This window comes from Martes martes, assembly GCF_963455335.1.
Source record: "Martes martes genome assembly, chromosome: 4".
NCBI classification, from domain to species: Eukaryota; Metazoa; Chordata; class Mammalia; order Carnivora; family Mustelidae; genus Martes; species Martes martes.
This window is the reverse complement of record NC_137891.1, coordinates 59,535,005-59,553,317: the sequence shown is the minus strand read 5'-3', so window position 1 is coordinate 59,553,317 and position 18,313 is coordinate 59,535,005.

Sequence of the window (18,313 nt, the reverse complement as noted above, 5' to 3'; positions counted from 1 at the left end):
TTCAGCTGTTTGTAGGTCAGCTAGAACATATAAGTACTTGGAAAAATTATTTTCCTGAGTAAAATAATAATCTTTCATGTATACGTAAATATACGCTACAAAAGGTCTGTGAAAAATCATTTTATTACAGAGACTACCAAATTAAATTCTAGCTTGTATCTGTGTGGATGTCACAAAATTGAAAATGAGCAGTCCGAACGAATGGGGGGTTTCCTCCTTACGTGTGTTTGGAGGTGTGCAGCCTGACATTTATCGGGAGCACACACACAGACATGAACAAGTGTGCTCACAGGAGAGCCAGACATTTGGGGTCAGTCACTTTAAATCAAATTAGTGTAAACTCAGCACAAGAAAAATCTTCACTAGGTAAAGGTCTGTGTGAAAGGCTGGTGGGCCGGTGGGCTGCTCAGATTAGAAACATCTTTCATCCATTTTACGACTGGCAACTTCTAAACTCTGTGTTAGTTAGCGTTTTAGGAGTGTGGAGCGATGTTTTTGTTCCCCCTCCTGATAATTCCGGACATACCCCCGGCACAGAGCGTTTCTCGGGTTGACAGGTTGGGGCCGAGCCCTCAAGATATGTCTGTCCTTTAGGGCTCAGGAAACGGGTCTTTTTCAAAATTCTGGGTTCCCGTTAACTAGGGACTGCCCCAGGAGGAAGAATCTGGTGCTGGGCGAGACGCTGTTCATTTTGTCCGTCCCCTGGAGTGATCTCCTCCTCGGGAAGCACTCGGTTATTAGGCATCCAAGTCAGGGCAGAATTCTGGATTCGTGAGCATTTGAGCGGGCTGCAGCATAGAGGGAATTCCAACACATTCTCATGACTGAGACACTTTGAGGGCGCCTGGCTGACTAATAGAGAACAGCCCTGACCTTCAACCCTACAAATTCAAATGCAATTTGTCATCCAATATAAAATGAATTTGGCCATGTGTAATCCTGCTTGATGGAGCGATCTTGTCCCAGAAACACTCACGAACATGAAAGAGGGGCATTGAAAAATCAAATCCACAAAACGCTTGGGAAGACCCATCGATATGCTAATAACAAATTCCTTTTCTACAATAATGGGCAGCCCTGTGATGCCGGGCCCTGTAGGCTTCTGTCACACAAAGGGCGGAAGTGGGACATTGCTGCTCGTCGTCTTCCTTCCATGGAATTTGAATTTTGTTTTTATACTTATTGTTCACTCTCTCCTTTAATAATTCAAAGTTTATCATCGGAAATTCTGTTGTGGTTACTGTGTTCTACCTCTCTTTGGATAACTGAAGAAGAAAGGTTGAATTGCGATAGTCTTTCTCGTGTTTCAGAAACTTCTTCTCTCTCTGAGCACTTTTCTGAGTGAGTCAGGAGCCAGGACTGGGGGGACTTCATCCTCTGGGACAGACTCAGAGAACCAAACCTGAAATTAAAGCACCAAATCACTCAGACTCTGTGAGGAGGTGTTCTGGGGCTTTCAGGAATTGACCTAGGGAGTCTTGACTGCCTCAGCATTATCTCAAAGTGCATTCTTAAGGTAAATCCCCTTTTCACTTCAGTTTCTAACTGGCTTAAGTGTCACTATTAATTGTGCAGCAGATAGAAAGACTGGAATGGCCTGGAAGCCCTGCAAATCATGACACGCATCAAATTCTTTTATTTGGGGGCACCTGGGTGGCTCAGGCATTAAGCGTCTGCCTTCGGCTCAGGTCATGATCTCAGGGTCCTGGGATCGAGTCCCACATCGGGCTCCCTGCTCGGCAGGGAGCCTGCTTCTCCCACTCCTACTCCCCCTGCTTGTGTTCCCTCTCTCTCTCTCTCTCTCTCTGTCAAATAAATAAATAAAATCTTAAAAAAAAAAATCTTTTATTTGATATTTGGAGTTCATTACCAGTGTGCGTGTGGAAGCTTACAACTACGGAATAGAGCAATCTTGTAAATGGCTACAAATAATTCTCCAGTGGATTCTTTGCACAGCATTGATTTACACTTGGATGATAAGAGTAAAGAAGAAAACTCCTGTGCGTTTACTCTGTCTTATTTTATCTTGAAGTGGTTTTTTTTTTTTTTCATTTCTTTCCTTGCAAGATCAAGAAAATATTCGAAAGTCCCACCCCAATCTGCCAGAGACTTCTCTCTCTCTTTTTTTTTTTTTTGCCAGAGACTTCTCTTAAGGCATAATAAGTTATCCGGTCTCGTCCTCTATAACTGTTAAGAGGAGTAGCTGTATCTTCTAGAGTTCTACTGGAATGGGAAACTCAGTGTCCAAAAATTGACCATGACCCAAAGGAATTATTATGCTGTTGAATATGTGGAAATGTGGATCTTTTTCTAAAAAAGAGTGGTCACAAAAATTATATTACAAAGCTTTTCCCCCCCTTTTATAGATATGAAGCTGGCCCTAAAATGTAACAGGAAGAGATTTGCTGCATATCTTTGTCAGAAACCCTATGTATGGGGGTCCTGTCTTCCTCACCTCCCCACATGCATCTCAGCCTTGGTCACAAATTCCTTATTCCCCCATAGTAACAACGTACATGCTCACACCTCCAAGCCCTTGAATAGACCATCTCCTTGACCTTCTTTTCTCTTCTCTGCCTCACAAATCCTCCTCCCTGTTGAGGCTCACAAGCAGAATTAGACCCTCTAACTTCTGTGCTCACACAGAACTGTACACGCTTCCATTTCTGCGCTTGAACCTCAGTTTAGAATTGGTGGCTTGTGGGTCTGTATTTCCCTCAGCGAAGAACCAAAGGGACAAATTATCTTTGTATTCCTAGTTTCTATGCCAGTGCCTATCCTTTTCCCTTCCACAACATAGCTAGTGCTAAATCACTCCCTGACAGAAGGAAATCGGCAATAATTAGAGGAACCCATCTTTCTGTCATGCTATGGGCCCAAACTTTGACACTCCTGGAGAAGACTGTAATTTGCATTCAACAAAACCACTGGGATTTGTCTGCAACACTTCATAATCATTGCCAAATCATTCCGTCATACTCAGCCCGCTTCAGTCCCCAGGCCTCCTCCTCACCTAGGGGGACTGCACTGTATTTGCCACTTGTGGCTCCAGTGTAAATATTCACATCTCTACACGACGGATGTTGGGGAAAGGGAGTCTAAACCACACACTGGGATGCGAATCTGTCACTGTGACTCTTCCCTCACATGGGGAAATCAGATGTTCCATTTGTTCTTTTTTTTTTTTTTAAGATTTTATTTATTTATTTGTCAGAGAGGTGGAGGGGAACACAAGCAGGGGGAGCGGCAGGCAGAGAGAGAAGCAGGCTCCCCAGTGAGCAAGGAGCCCAATGCAGGACTCCATCCCAGGACCTGGGATCATGACCTGAGCTGAAGGCAGACACTTAACCCACTGAGTCACCTGGCAATCCTCCATTTTGTCTTTTTGATAAACAAATAGTGAAGTTAAGTTCAGGTACTGCCTCAAGATATAATTACACATGTTCCAGCTCATTCTAGACCATACACTGCTTGGGAAGAGCAGCTTGTCTTTTCTACCATCTCCCGGAGGGTCCCAGGCCCTGGAGTGCAGCAGAGTGGCTGAGAGCCTGGACTTTGGCACAGGACAGACGGGTTCAAATCTCAGTTTTGCCATGAACTGCCATCAGCTATGGGACTTCGAGAAAGTTACCTAACCTCCTGAGCTTCACCAAAACATAGATAGAACAATATTAAAAATACCTGGATCCTTGGGTCATTATGAAGAATCAATGAAATCAAATAATGTTTGCTAATTACTTGGTACAGTACCTGACATAGCCTGGGCGGACGACAGTGATTGGTACTAGTCTGCACGTCCTCTAAATATTCCCTGCTTGGGTCTGTCCTCGTCCCACGGGTCTCCGTGGAGATGTCATACTCCCTCTTAGCAACCTAACAACCCTTACAGTTTACTGTTCTGCCTTTGTGTACTACTTCCTTGACAACCTGGGGCAGAGGTAGGGAGGGGACAGTGAAAGTTGCTGTTTTCAAGACAGAGGCATGATCCAGTAAGTCACTCACTCACAGATGACGTCTATAGCATGATTTGTATGTCTTTTCCTGTGCCAGTGTTGAGCACTGGACAATAGGGCTGTGAATAATGACAAAACCACTGGGAGGGAGGAGAAAACCACTACGGGGCTGGCAGGGGTGTGTATGTGGAAGGGAATCCTAGACTGTGTGCTCTTTTCTTGAATCAAATATTGGATATTAGTGTCCTTCATTTGGAAAGTAAAGGGGGAAAACAAGGGGCCAGCATAAAGTTGCATTTAAGAGAATATGCATCAACATTTAAACTCTGATATGAGCATGTACTTCTTATCTTTCAAAAACATACTAATTTTTTGGGCAGAAGAAATGAACAGACATTTCTCCAAAGAAGACATACAAATGGCTAACAGACACATGAGAAAATGTTCATCATCATTAGCCATCAGGGAGATTCAACTCAAAACCACATTGAGATTCCACCTTACACCAGTCAGAATGGCCAAAATCAACAAGACAGTAAACAGCAAGTGTTGGAGAGGATGTGGAGAAAGGGGAACCCTCTTACACTGTTGGTGGGAATGCAAGTTGGTGCCACTTTGGAAAACAGTGTGGAGATTCCTTAAGAAATTAAAAATAGAGCTACCCTATGACCCTGCAATTGCACTACTGGGTATTTACCCCAAAGATACAGATGTAGCGATCAGAAGGACCATCTGTACCCCAATGTTCATAGCAGCAATGGCCACAGTCACCAAACTGGAAAGAGCCAAGATGCCCTTCAACAGACGAATGGATAAGGAAGACATGGTCCATATATACAATGGAGTATGGTGCACCCATCAGAAAGGATGAATACCCAACTTTTGTATCAACATGGATGGGACTGGAAGAGATTATGCTGAGTGAAATAAGTCAAGCAGAGAGAGTCAATTATCATATGGTTTCACTTACTTGTGGAGCATAAGGAATAACACAGAGGACATGGAGATGGAGAGGAGAAGTGAGTTGGGGGAAATCAGAGGGGGAGACAAACCATGAAAGACTGTGGACTCTGAGAGACAAACTGAGGGTTTTGGATGGGAGGGGATTGGGGGGATTAGGAGATCCCGGTGATGGGTATTATGGAGGGCACGTATTGCATGGAGCACTGGGTGTGGTCCATAAACAATGAATTTTGGATCACTGAAAAAAAAATTAAAAAAAAACCCAAAAAACAAAAATGTACTCATTTTTCCCTAAGTCGGAATTGTAAACTGTCACCAGGTAATTGAAGGAATCAGAGCTTTCACCCTGGTGGGACAGAGTTCAGGAATGCTCAGAAAAGGTCACTAAACACACACGTCCCTTCACTCCACCCTAACAACAGCTCTGGAAAGAGCACTTGAGCTGGGTTCCCGCCCATCCCATGCCCCCAGAGGGAAAGACCGAGTCTCAGTGGAGGGCGTCCGTGTCATCCCCTCACCTCAGATGCCTTAATCTGCCCTGTAAGAAGATGAAGAGAAAGTGCAGGCACACATGGCGGCGGGTGATTTTCTTTGTTGTCAGGAGCCTGCAAGCCTTCTTTCATCTTATTAAAATTACACCCTTTCGGCTAAGATAGAAAAGAAAACCAGGAATTGGTAATTGTATCCCAGTCAAGCCCTTCCAGGACGAGGGTCTAGAAGGGGGAAGTGGCTGATCCGTCCTTCCCTGTTCCCGCGCTGTTCAAGCCACGCTTCCATTTCCCACACCACCCGACACCCCGACACTCCGAGGGGGTTGCTCAAGCCCTGAGAGGTGGGAACCATCCAGAAGGATTAAAATACCATCATCAGACACCATGTGGTGGCCACTGTGTTAAAAGCTTTACATACGTTATTTCACTTAACTCTCCTCACACCCCCAACGGGGTAGGTGTTGTTATTACTTTGGTGTTTTTACAACTCCAGTTTCTAGATGCTCCTTGGGGAGGCAAAGCCAGCAGACCACGGTTCAACAGCTAGCGAGTTTCAGAGTGGGGATTTGACCCCAGGCAGCTTGCCCACAGGCAAGAACTGTATCCTACTTACCCTTAAATGCCCGCTGCAATGCCTTGCACGGGGTCAACTCAGTTGTGGTTGTGTTGATTTAAACTCTCTATAAGCAGAAACTATACACTTAGATGGAGATACTCACCCAAGGCCATCTACAGCTTCTACTAATGAATTCAGGAGGGGCGCCTGGGTGACTCAGTGGGTTAAGCATCTGCCTTCAGCTCAGGTCATGATCTCAGGGTCCTGGGATCGAGTCCCGCATCGGGCTCTCTGCTCAGCGGCAAGTTTGATTCTCCCTCTCCCTCCCTCTGTGATCTGTCTTCCTCTCGCTCTCTCTCAAATGAATAAATAAAATCTTTAAAAAAAAAAAAAAGAATTCAGGAGCTAAGTTTTCTAAATTATAAGAAAGACTCCTTGAGCTATTATAGTTTTCACAGGAAGTCACAGGGTTCAACTACATTGTAACAGGAATATATTTTGTTCCCTGCTTAGGAGGCCCCCTGTCCAAAGCATAGGCTTGCCACACCTTACCACTATGTGTTGAATTTTCATCTCAGTATATGACTGGGACTCTATTTGTCCTTAACCTTATCTGGTCTATACAAGTAATACCAGAGTCCCTAGATTTCCTTGAGAGCTTGCAACTCTCTCTCGAAGACCAATTTCTGTTGTCGACGTCATGATAATTCCACTCTTTGCACAACTGAGGAGTCGACATAGATGGGTCTTCTGGAAACCACTCTTTCTAGGTACCAACACAAGTGTCCACCGGCCCCAAATGTCTTGGGACCTATGTGGATTCTCAGGCGTCTTGTTAGGGCCCAAGAATCTGATCCTCAGGACACAGAGCACTTTTTTTTTTTTTTTTTTTTTTAATTTGACAGACAGAAATCACAACGAGGCAGAGAGGCAGGCAGAGAGAGAGGAGGAAGAAGGCTCCCCACAGAGCAGAGAGCCCGATGCGGGGCTCAAGCCCAGGACACTAGGATCACGACCGGAGCCGAAGGCAGAGGCTTTAACCCACTGAGCCACCCAGGCTCCCCCACAGAGCACTTTTTTAAATTCCTTCCCACCTGTCTGGATCAGAGTCCTCCACAACACAGAAGAGCTCATTCCTCTTCTGCCACCATAGAACCAGACAGCCTATTAGGTAGAGTTGGGCAACAGAAGGATCCTGAGACATAAGAAGGTCTAGTTGGCCTCCCTAGGATTAAGGAAGACTTGACTTTAGAAACAGAAATCTCTTCCGCTCTGTCCTGAGAAGTTACTACCTTCCCTCCTCCACACTACTGGCCAGCCCATCACTGTCCCCCAGCCCAGAAGAGGGGGCCTCTTACCATGGCAGTGGAAAATAATACACAAGTAAGGCCTCCACAGCTCACTCCATGACTTGTGTTTTTGCTGTGCTGTCCCACCGTGGGTGCCATGTGGGTCATTCTTTTTCCCCTTTTGTACAAAAGCTTCAGAATTTTTTGCCTATGGGTTGGGACGGCAGAAGTGAAGCCAAGAAGAGAAAAGTAAAGTAGCAGGGAAGAAAGGAAGTTAGTCCTGAGCAAAACAAGACTGTCAGTGAGAAGGTACTTAATGCCACCGAACTGTACACATAAAAATGATTAAGGTGGTAAATGTTCTGTTATGTGTATTTCACCAAGCACACAAAGGATTGTACAAACAAAACGTGTAGTGGGGGAAGGGGTAGTCGTCAGAAATTGTTTCAAGCGTGTGTGGCAAAGCTTGTCATGTGTAAATCAGCTTGTGAATCTATTTAATCTGCTAAAATACATTGACATTAAGTGAAATTGACTTGTCATAAGCCAGAGGTTTCTTGCCTTTTCTTCTTTTTTTGTTGGTGTCAAAACAACACCCCATGAGCATAGACTTTAAGTCTGTCACCTACCTCAGACAACATCACTTTTAGGATGAGGTCCCCAGAGGCATGATTTCACCAGACCCAGCTTTTGGAAGACAGGTTTTTGATCTCTGTTCATTGTGCACATTGTCTCAGATTACACCCAGGCTTATAGCATTGTTGAAAAACCACACACTGCTATCTCTTTAGTTTCAGCTGGAAACATGGCACCCACAACACACTCTTAATGTCTCTCCTTACTTTCTGTTTTGTGTAGATATCAACTGGCATTCCCAGGAAAGGAAATGTGGGGCACGCATACACTTCCTGTGTTTAGCAGAATTCCTTGGTTAGATCACCAGGTACCAACGGCAATTTCCATACTTCTTTAAACACAAGTATCAGTCAGGGTACAGACCGCAAGCACGTTGAAAAAGGCATACATTAAGAGGAAAGAACTGCTCAAGGAATCACAAATATTTATTCTAAAGCAGGTCTTGGTTTAGCTTTCTTCTGACTCAGGCTGTCTGTTGACATCAGCCATTTATTCAACATCCCAAGCCCATTCAAACAAGAACTAGCTCCTCCTAATTCCAGTGGGCAGTCCCCTCTTACTTTTTTTTTTTTTTTAAGATTTTAGTTTAGTATAGTTTTAGTTTTTATTTAAATTCCAGTTAGTTAATATACAGCGTAATGTCTGTTTCAGGTGTACAATATAGTGACTCAACACTTTCATACATCACCTGACGCTCATGCACCCTCCTTAACACCTGTCACCCAGTTACCCCATCCCCCACCCACCTTCCCCCCAGCTGCCATCAGTTTGTTCCTATAGTTGAGTCTCTTATGATTTGCCTCCTTCTCTCTTTTTGTCTTATTGTGTTTTTCCTCTCCTTCCTCTATGTTCATCTGTTTTGTTTCCTAAATTCTACGTGAGTGAAATCATATGGCATTTGTCTTTTTCTGACTGACTTATTTCACTTAGCATATCTCCCTCTAGCTCCATCCACATCATTGCAAATGGCAAGATTTCATTCTTTTTTATGGCTGACTAATATTCCATCGTGTATGTATCTATATATGTATATACCACATCTTCTCTATCCAATCAGTTGATGGACATTAGGGCTCTTTCCATTGGCTATTGTTGATAGTGCTGCTGTAAACATCGGAGCGCATGTGTCCCTTCGAAAGTGTATTTTTGTTTCCTTTGGGTAAATACCTAGTAGCACAATTGCTGGGTCAGGAGATGGTTCTATTTTTAACTTTTTTTGGGAACCTCCATCCTATTTTCTGGAGGGGCTGCACCAGTTTGTATTCCCAGCAACTCTGAAACAGAGTTCCCTTCTCCACATCCTCACCAACACCTGTGGTTGCTTGTGTTGTTAATTTCAGCCCTCTAACCAGTGTGAGGTGGTATCTCATTGTGGTTTTGATCATATTTTCCTGACGATGAGTGACGTCGAGCATCTTTCCATGTGTCTGTTGACCATCTGTACGTCTTCTTCTATTCATGTCTTTTGCTCATTTTTTAACTAGATTATTTGGGGTTTGGGTATTGAGTTTTATAAGTTTTTAAATATTTTGGATACTAACCCTTTATTGGATATGTCATTTGGAAATATCTTCTCCCATTCCATAGGTTTCCTTTGAGTTTTGTTGATTGTTTCCTTTGCTGAGCAGAAGTTTTTATTTTGATGAAGTCCCAATAGTTCATTTTTGTTTTTGTTTCCCTTGCCTCAGGTGACATATCTAGTAAGAAGAAGCTATGACTGATGTCAAAGAGTTTACTGCCTGTGTTTTTCTCTAGGATTTTAATGATTTACTGTCTCACATTTAGGTCTTTCATCCATTTTGAATTTATTTTTGTGTGTGGTGTAACAAAGTGGTCCAGTTTCATTCTTCTGTCTATGTTGCTCTCCAGTTTTCCCAACACCATTTGTTGAAGAGACTGTCTTTTTTCCAATGGATAGTCCTTCTTGCTTTGTGGAAGGTTAATTGACCATATAGCTATGGACTCATTTCTGGGTTTTCTATTCTGTTCCATTGATCACTACAGATTTGTAATATAACCTGAAGTCCAGAACTGTTCTGTCTCCAGCTTTTGCATTTCTTTTTCAAGGATGCTTTGGCTATTCAAGGTCTTTTGTGGTTCTGTACAAATTTTAGGATTGTTTGTTCTAGCTCTATGAAAAATGCCAGTGGTATTTTGATAGGCATTGCATTAAATATGCAGATTGCTTTGGGTAGTATAAACATTTTGGCAGTGTTTGTTCTTCCAATCCATGAGCATGGAATGTTTTTCCATTTATTTGTGTCATCTCCAACTTCTTTCACAGTGTTTTATACTTTTCAGAGTATAGATCTTTTACCACTTTGGTCGAGTTTATTCCCAATTATCTATCTTGTGGCTTTGGGTACGATTGTAAATGGGATCGATTCCTTGATTTCTCTTTCTGCTGTTTCATTATTGGTGTATAGAAATGCAACAGATTTCTGTATGTTGATTTTGTATTCTGCAACTTTCACTGAAATTATTTAACAATGCTACCAATATTTTGGTGGAGTCTTCCAGGTATTATGTCATCTGCAAATAGTGAAAGTTTTATTTCTTCCTTGCTGATTTGGATACCTCTTTTTCCCTTTTGTTTTTTGATTGCTACGACTAGGACGTCTAGTACTATGTTAAGTAACAGTAGTGAGAGCGGTCATCCTTGTCTTGTTCCTCACTGTAGAGGAAAAGCTCTCAGTTTTTCCCCCTTGGGGATGATATTAACTGTGGGCTTGTCACATAAGGCCTTTATGATGTTGAGGTTTGTTCCCTCTAGTTCTACTTTGTTGAGGATTTTTATCATGAATGGATGTTGTGTTTTGTCAAATGCTTTTTCCACATCTATTGAAAGGATCATATGGTTCTTATTCTTTCTGTTATTAGTGTGTTGTATCATGCTGATTGGTTGCAAATATTGAACCACTCTTACAGCCCAGGAAGAAATCTGACTTGTTCATGGTGAGTGATTCTTTTAATGTGCTGTTGGGTTCAGTTTGCTAGTTATGTTATTGAGAATTTTTGTATCCATGTTCATCAGGGATATTGGACCATAGTTCTCTTTTTTGTTGGAGTCTTTATCTGGTTTTGGTATCAAGGTAATGTTGGCCTCATAGAAGAAATCGGAAGTTTTCCTTTCATTTCTACTTTTTGGAATAGTTTGAAAAGAATAGGTATTAACTCTTCTTGAGATGTTTGGTAGAATACACATGTGAAGGCCTCTGGCTCTGGACTTTTGTGTTTTGGGAGATTTTTGTTTACTGATTAATTTCTTTGCTGGTTATCTGTCTCTTCAAGTTTTCCATTTTTTCCTATTTGTTTTGGTAGCTTATATATTTGTATTTATCCATTTCTTCCAGATTGTCCAATTTGTTGGCATATAGTTTTTCATAATATTCCCTTATAATCTGTGGTGCTGGTTGTTATTTTACCTCTCTCATTTGTGATGTTATTTATTTGGATCCTTTCTTGTTTCTTTTGGATTAGTCTAGCAAGGGGTTTATCCATTTTATTAATTGTTTTCGAAGAACCGGCTCCTGGTTTCATTGATTATATTTATTTTTTACTTTCTATATCATTTATTTCTGCTCTAAACTTTATTATTTCCCTTCTGCAGGCTTTGGGTTTCATATTTTTCTTTTTCAAACCCCTTTAGGTTAAAGTTAGGTTGTTTATTTGAGATTTTTCTTGCTTCTTGAGGTAGGCCTGTATTGCTATATCCTTCTGTCTTAAGACCACTTTTGCTGCATCCCAAAGGTTTCAGACCATTGTTTTCATTTTCATTTGTTTGCATGTATTTTTTTTAAATCTCTTCTCTGATTTCCTAGTTGACCCATTCATTGTTTAGTAGGATATTGTTTAACCTCCATGTATTTGTGATCTTTCCAAATTTTTTCTTGTGGTTAACTTCAAGCTGCATAGTGTTGTGGTCAGCAAATATGCATGGTATGATCTCAATTCTTTTGTACTTGTTGGGGCCTGATTTGTGACCTAGTTGTGATGTATTCTGGAAAATGTCCCATGTGCACTTGAAAAGAATGTGCGTTCTGCTACTTTAGGAGAATGTTCTTTTTTCTTTTTTTTTTAAGATTTTATTTACTTATTTGAGAGAGAAAAAGGAGCACAAGCAGGGAAAGCAGCAGAGGAAGAGGGAGAAGAAGGTTGTGGGAGGACCCCGGGATCATGACCTGAGCCAAAAGCAGATGCTTAACTGACTGAGCCACTAAGGTGGCCCAAGAGAATATTCTGAATACATCTGTGAAGCCAGTCTGGTCCAGTGTGTCATTCAAAGCCATTGTTTCATTGTTGATTTTCTGCTTAGATGATCTGTCCATTGATATAAATGTGGTATTAAATTCTCCTACTCTTACTGTATTATTATCAATGATTTCCTTTATGTTTATTATTGTTTTATTTGTGTTTTCCTATGTTGGGGGCATGAATATTTACAATTGTTAGATCTTCTTGTTGGATTGTTCCCTTTATTATGATATAGTGCCCTGCTTCATCTCCTGTTACAGTCTTTGGCTTAAAGTCTAGTTTGTCCAATATAAGTTTTGCTACTCCAGCTTTCTTTTGTCATTAATTTCATGATAAATGATACTCCATTCCCTCATTTTCGATCTGCAGGTGTCTTTAGGTCTAAAATGAGTCTCTTGCAGGCAAGGTATAGATGGGCCTTTTAAAAAATATATATATGTTCTGACACATCTGTCTTTTGATTGAAGTGTTTAGCCCCTTTACCTTCAGAGTAATTATTGATAGGTATGTATTTAGTGCCATTTTATTGTTTTGTCATTGTTTTCTGGAGATTTTCTCTGTTCCTTTCTAGTCTTTGTCACTTTTGGTCTTTCCTTTCCACTCAGGGTCCCCTTTATTATTTTTTGCTGGGCTGGCTTAGTGGTCACAAACTCCTTCAGTTTTTGTTTGTCTGGGAAACTCTTTAACTCTCTTTCTGCTTCTCCTCTCTACTTCTAGTCTGAGTGATAGCATTGCTGGATAGAGTATTCTTGGCTTCAGAGTTTTCCTTTTCAGCAAGTTGAATATATCATGTCACTCTCTTCTGGCTTGCCAAGTTTCTGTGGAGAGATCTGCTGCTAAACTTAAGGGTCTTTCCTTTTCAGTTAGGGACTCCTTTTGCCTTGCTGCTTCTAAGATTTTTTTTTCTTTATTGCTATATTTCAAAAATTAAGTTACAATATGTTTTGGTGTTGGTCTGCTTTTGCTGATTTTGATGGGAGCTCTCTGTGCCTCCTAGATCTGGGTGTCTGTTTTTTTCCCCAGATTAGGGAAGTTTTCCCTTATGATTTCCTCAAATAAATTTTCTGCCCCCTTTTCTCTCTCTTCTTCTAGGACTCCTATAATACAAATGTTATTATGTTTGATGAAGTCAGTGAGCTCCCTAAGTCTATTCTCATGTTGTGTAATTCTTTTTTCTCTTTTGTTCAGCTTCATTATTTTCCATTATTTTATCTTCTATATCACTTGTTTGTTCCTCTGCTTCTTCCATTCTTGTGTTCATTGCATCAAGCCTGTTTTGAATCTCAGTTACTATATTTTTCATTTCTGATTGTTTTTTAAATCCTTTATCTCTGCAATAAGGACTTCCCTGAAGTCTTCCATTCTTTTCTCAAGCCCAGTGAGTATCCTTATGATCGTTGCTTTAAATTCTCCATCAGGCACATTACTTGTATCTGTTTCACTTCGATCTCTGTCTGTGACCTTATTTTGTTCTTTCATTTCTGCTGAATTCCTCCAACTCAGCATTAAGTCTAAGTCTCTGCCTTCTTCTCTATGTTAGAAAAGTCCATTATGTTTCCTGCTCCTGAAAGTCATGGCTTTATGAAAGAGGTCATGTGTCCAGAGCCTGGCCCTTTAGGCAGTGTCTCTGGTGTATAGCATGCACTCTGCTACTGTGTTTTGACTGTTCTGTCCTTCAGGCCAGTCATCTGCAGAGGCTCTCCTTGCCGGCAATGGGCAGTGTTTGGTCCTGGCGAGAAGGTGGCAAGTTTTAATTAGAGGTGCTCTGGTCTGCTTGTTAAGTGAGACCTGATACTACTACTAGAACTGAGACCTCCTGGTCAGGAGACCAGAAAGGGGTTTCTGCTGGTCTTCTGGGAAAGAGGCCTGACCTGCTGGGACTGAGGTAAACTTGACTGAGAAGGGCTGTCCCACCAGAGCACAGGGCTGTGGTACTTGGTGTGAGCAGTTTAGGCAGCCAATGTCAGCACTGTGCTGCTTCCCACAGGTGGCTCTATGTTTATGCTGAGGGGCAAGGGAGGGAAATTACATCTGCTGGCTCCTTTGTCCCTGGAGAGGTATCTCTGTAAACACTACCTTTCAGGGACATGCTCCAAGAAGTGAGAATAATCTCCCCACTGTGTGCCCCAAGCATTCTTCAGGTCACTGTCTCTGCACCATCTATCCCAGGGTTGCTTGCCTGCCTAACTTCTCTCCAGGAGTAGGGCAGTGGCCCCAGGTCTCTATCCCAGCCAAGCCCACTGACCTTTAAACCTCCAATCTTTAAGCCCTGCTGGTTACAAGAACTCATGAATATCAGTCCCTCTCATTTTCCTAGACAATGGCTTTGGGGAAGTGTTCTTCTCGTACATATCCCTGTGCACTCCTCTCTCTTGCCTTACTCCATGACCAGGGCTCCCTCCCCTCCACAGCACCCATGATCCATTTCTTCCCCAAACCACATCTCTGCACTTTCTACTTTCTTCGATGCGGCCTCTTGTCTCACTTTAGTTGTGGAGTTTGTTCCATCAGTCTTCAGGTTGATTTCTGGTGTGTTTATAATGATCTGATAGTTATCTAGTTGTGTTTGTGGGACTAGATGAGCCTAGGGTCCTCCAACGATGCTGTCATCTTAGTTCCCCTCCTCCCACAGTATAGTAAGATTTCATTTTTAAGTAATCTCTACACGCAGCGTGGAGCTTAAACTTAAAACCCTGATATTGAGAGTCACATGCTCTACCGACTGAGCCAGCCAGGCAACACCTTCCTTCTTATATTTAGAAGAGAAAAATCCAGATAGAAGAACTAAATAAATGTTAAGGACTTAAGATTAGACAACTCATTATATGAATCTATGATGGACTTAGAGGAGATTTATAAAGTGTTCCTGATGACTGCATACTGTGGGGAGCTGCCTCTCAGTAACTGTGTGGCAGTCAGGGAGGCATTGGCTTAGGAAACCCTCCGTTGTCCTCATCCATGAATTCATCCATATGTAATGTCCCGGTATAACCATATCTTCCAAAGCTCTAATAGAATTGCATGAGTGAAAGGGCTTTGTAATCCATAAATCACCGTGCAGAAGCCAGTTATTACTAAAATTTTAAATTATTACTTCAGATTCTACAATATATCTATTTATTTTCCAAGATGGGGAAGCTATATTTCCCTCCCTTGAAGCTTCAGGCCCTAAATGGGGCGAGGAAGGGGAATTAGTGATAATCAAATTTGTATCCGTGACCAACACAAATGGCCCATTAATTACATGTTGCTCATGAGTGAGTCTGAGTGGAGGAAGCAAGGACCTGCCCATGAGCCAGGAAAACAGAAGAGCACTTTTTGAACTGATAGGACATTAACAATGATATTCAAAGAGGATGTAATACGATGGAGAGTGCAGGGACTAGGGACAGGTGAGCCTAGGTTCAAACCCTAGGTCCGCATTTTATGAGCAGTGGGAATGTGGGTAAGTTACTAACTCACTATTTCTTTGTCTATAAAATGAGAAAACAATACTTTCACTTTGGCAGTGATAGTGGGTATAGAAATGATGCATGTAAAGCACTTATTCAGACTCCTAGGGCCACTGAAACAAATTACCACAAACTGGGTGACTTAAAACAACAAGAATTTGGGGTGCCTGGGTGGCTCAGTCATTAAGTGTTTGCCTTCAGCTCAGGTCATGATCCCAGGATGCTGGGATCGAGCCCCGCATCAGGCTCCCTGCTCTGCAGGAAGCCTGCTTCTCCCTCTCCCACTCCCTGTGCTTGTGTTCCCTCTCTCATGGTCTCTCTCTTTTTGTCAAATAAATAAACGAAATATTTTTTTAAAAACCAGCAAGAATTTATCCTTTCAGAGTTCAGAGGCCAGAAAATTAAAATCAAGTTGTTGGAGGGCTACTCTCCTTCCAAAGGCCCTAGGAGAGAATCCCCTCCTTGCTTCTTACAGCTTCCAGGAGTTCCAGGCCATTCTCACCTTGTGGGCAGAAAATTCCAGTCTCTGCTACTATCTTCACATGGTCTCACCCTCTTTTCCTATGTCTCTCTTTTAGGGTCCACCTGGATAATCTAGGATAATCTCATCTCAAAATCCTTGACTTAATGGCAAAGACACTTTTCCCAAATAAGGCCATATTCACAGCTTCCAGGGATGAGAACATGGACTACCTTTAGGGGGGAGAGGGCATTTAATCCATTTAACACCATTTAATCCACCATAGCATCTAATATGTACTCAGCATAGAGCAACACTCAATATATAAGCCTATGCTCAATAATTAGCTGCTAGAATAATAGTTATTACTACTATTCTCAGCGTGGAAGAACAGGGCTTTCGTCACCCTCACCCGTCCTTCCTTCTTTCCTAGTCTCACTCCTGGTGGGAAGAGACACTAACCTGAATAACACATCAAAGCAGTGTTATGGGAGTGACCATATTTACCAGGAGGGGTGTGTGTCTTTCTTATAGGTGTTCCACCATGACAAATTTAAAAGACCAAGTCTACCTCTAAAGAAGTCTGTTTATAAGCCACCATCTTCTCATCTTCTCAGGAAAAGTCATATCCAGAGCCTTGACCTCCCACTAAAAAGGGAGCCAAGATGGAGATGTGGGGTGGAAGGACTAAAAACAAAGAGGGAGAAGACCAAGGGGGGAGAAATCCCCAGATGCCTGATTCAAGTTGACTGTGCAGGAAAAGGAACAAATTTTTGCTGGCATTATTTGGACTTCTTACACGTTCCTTATGAGATGCTGGTAAGTATTTTAATAAAGATGGACTACAGCTGCACACCTGAGCCCCCTCCCAATCCAGTCCAACTCCTACACTTAAAAGCTTTCCAGTCTCCTCTTCCCCTCCCTACATCTTAGATTTTTCAGGGTACATGGTATATTCAAGCTTCCCTCCTCAAGTTCACTTGTTCAAATGCACCTGGAAGGTCCTCCATCTGATTCCTGTTTTGGAGACTTTAGTTGGAGACCAAACAAAAACAAAAGGGCTTGGTGGGAGTGGAGACAAGGTCAAATGGCCTCTGAATTCTGTGGGGTTTATTGATTTCTAGGGCTTCACATTACTCTCCATATCCTTCCCTCAGTCCCTCTATCCTTTCACCATCCTTTGTTCAACCCTGTTCCCATGCTTTAGATCTAACCCTCACATCAGAGAACCCAGCCAAAACCCAGTCTCACTTCCAGACTCTAGGTCAGCCTCAGTCTTGTTCAATAGGAAAGTCTGGAAGGCAGAGTGGAGCAGCATCTCAACATTTGTCCCTGGTTGTAATCCATGGACTATTTGTAACTTGTGGTCTTTGCTGATTGTTCCCCATTTGCTTACCCCAAATCTGCTCTCTGTCACCCTGACTCCTGTGGAATGCCTCACATAGGCTCCATTGCCAAATGACTTTCAGCTAGGTTTGACTGATGGAAGGCACTGGCAGGAGGCGGAAAGTGGTAGTAAAAAGAGGTCAGGGACTTACCTGCTTCCTTGGCACATCTTCTGGCATCCCTCATGATTATGGTTCCTGCCAGATGTTGTTCTTCTACAGCTCAGTTCCCACTGGGCCCAGGTATACTATTTTCCTCCCTTAGCCCTTCAGCCATAAGGGTGGTAACAGCCTTCCACTGTTGGTTATCTGTGGGTACTTCGTGATCTTATCTGTTTCCTTGACATTGACCATGGAGTCTCTTCATTTGAACATTCTCCTAGTAGGATCCTTACTAGTGAGTGGTAAAGTCATCTTCTCCCTTCTCCTTAGGTGTTCATCTTCATTCCCCACATGATATTTTGGTTGTCTCTGGGGAAAGGGATAGTGGATATTGGACTCTGTCACTGAGATCTCTCTTTTAGGACTGTGGTACTCACTCTCCTGTTGGGTGGTGGTGGTGGGGGTGTTGGTGGTGTTCATAGCTGACAGTGCTCATAGCTTTTGTGCTTCTTCAGGAATTTTCCTCAGCAGAAGAGAGCCACCTTGCCCAGGGTCAAACCCTTCATCAAACATGGTCCACCTCCAGTGAGCCAATGACTGATCAGTGAGGAAAGGGGAGAGGTTTATAAAGTGAAATCTCCTTGCCAAGGTTGTACAACACTGAAGGGCCTTTCCAGCTCCAGCGCTCCATGCAAGATTGGCTAAAGATTTCAATGACACTGCATTGCTATTCAACTCCTCTGTCCTTCATTCCACCTGCTCTCCCTCATCA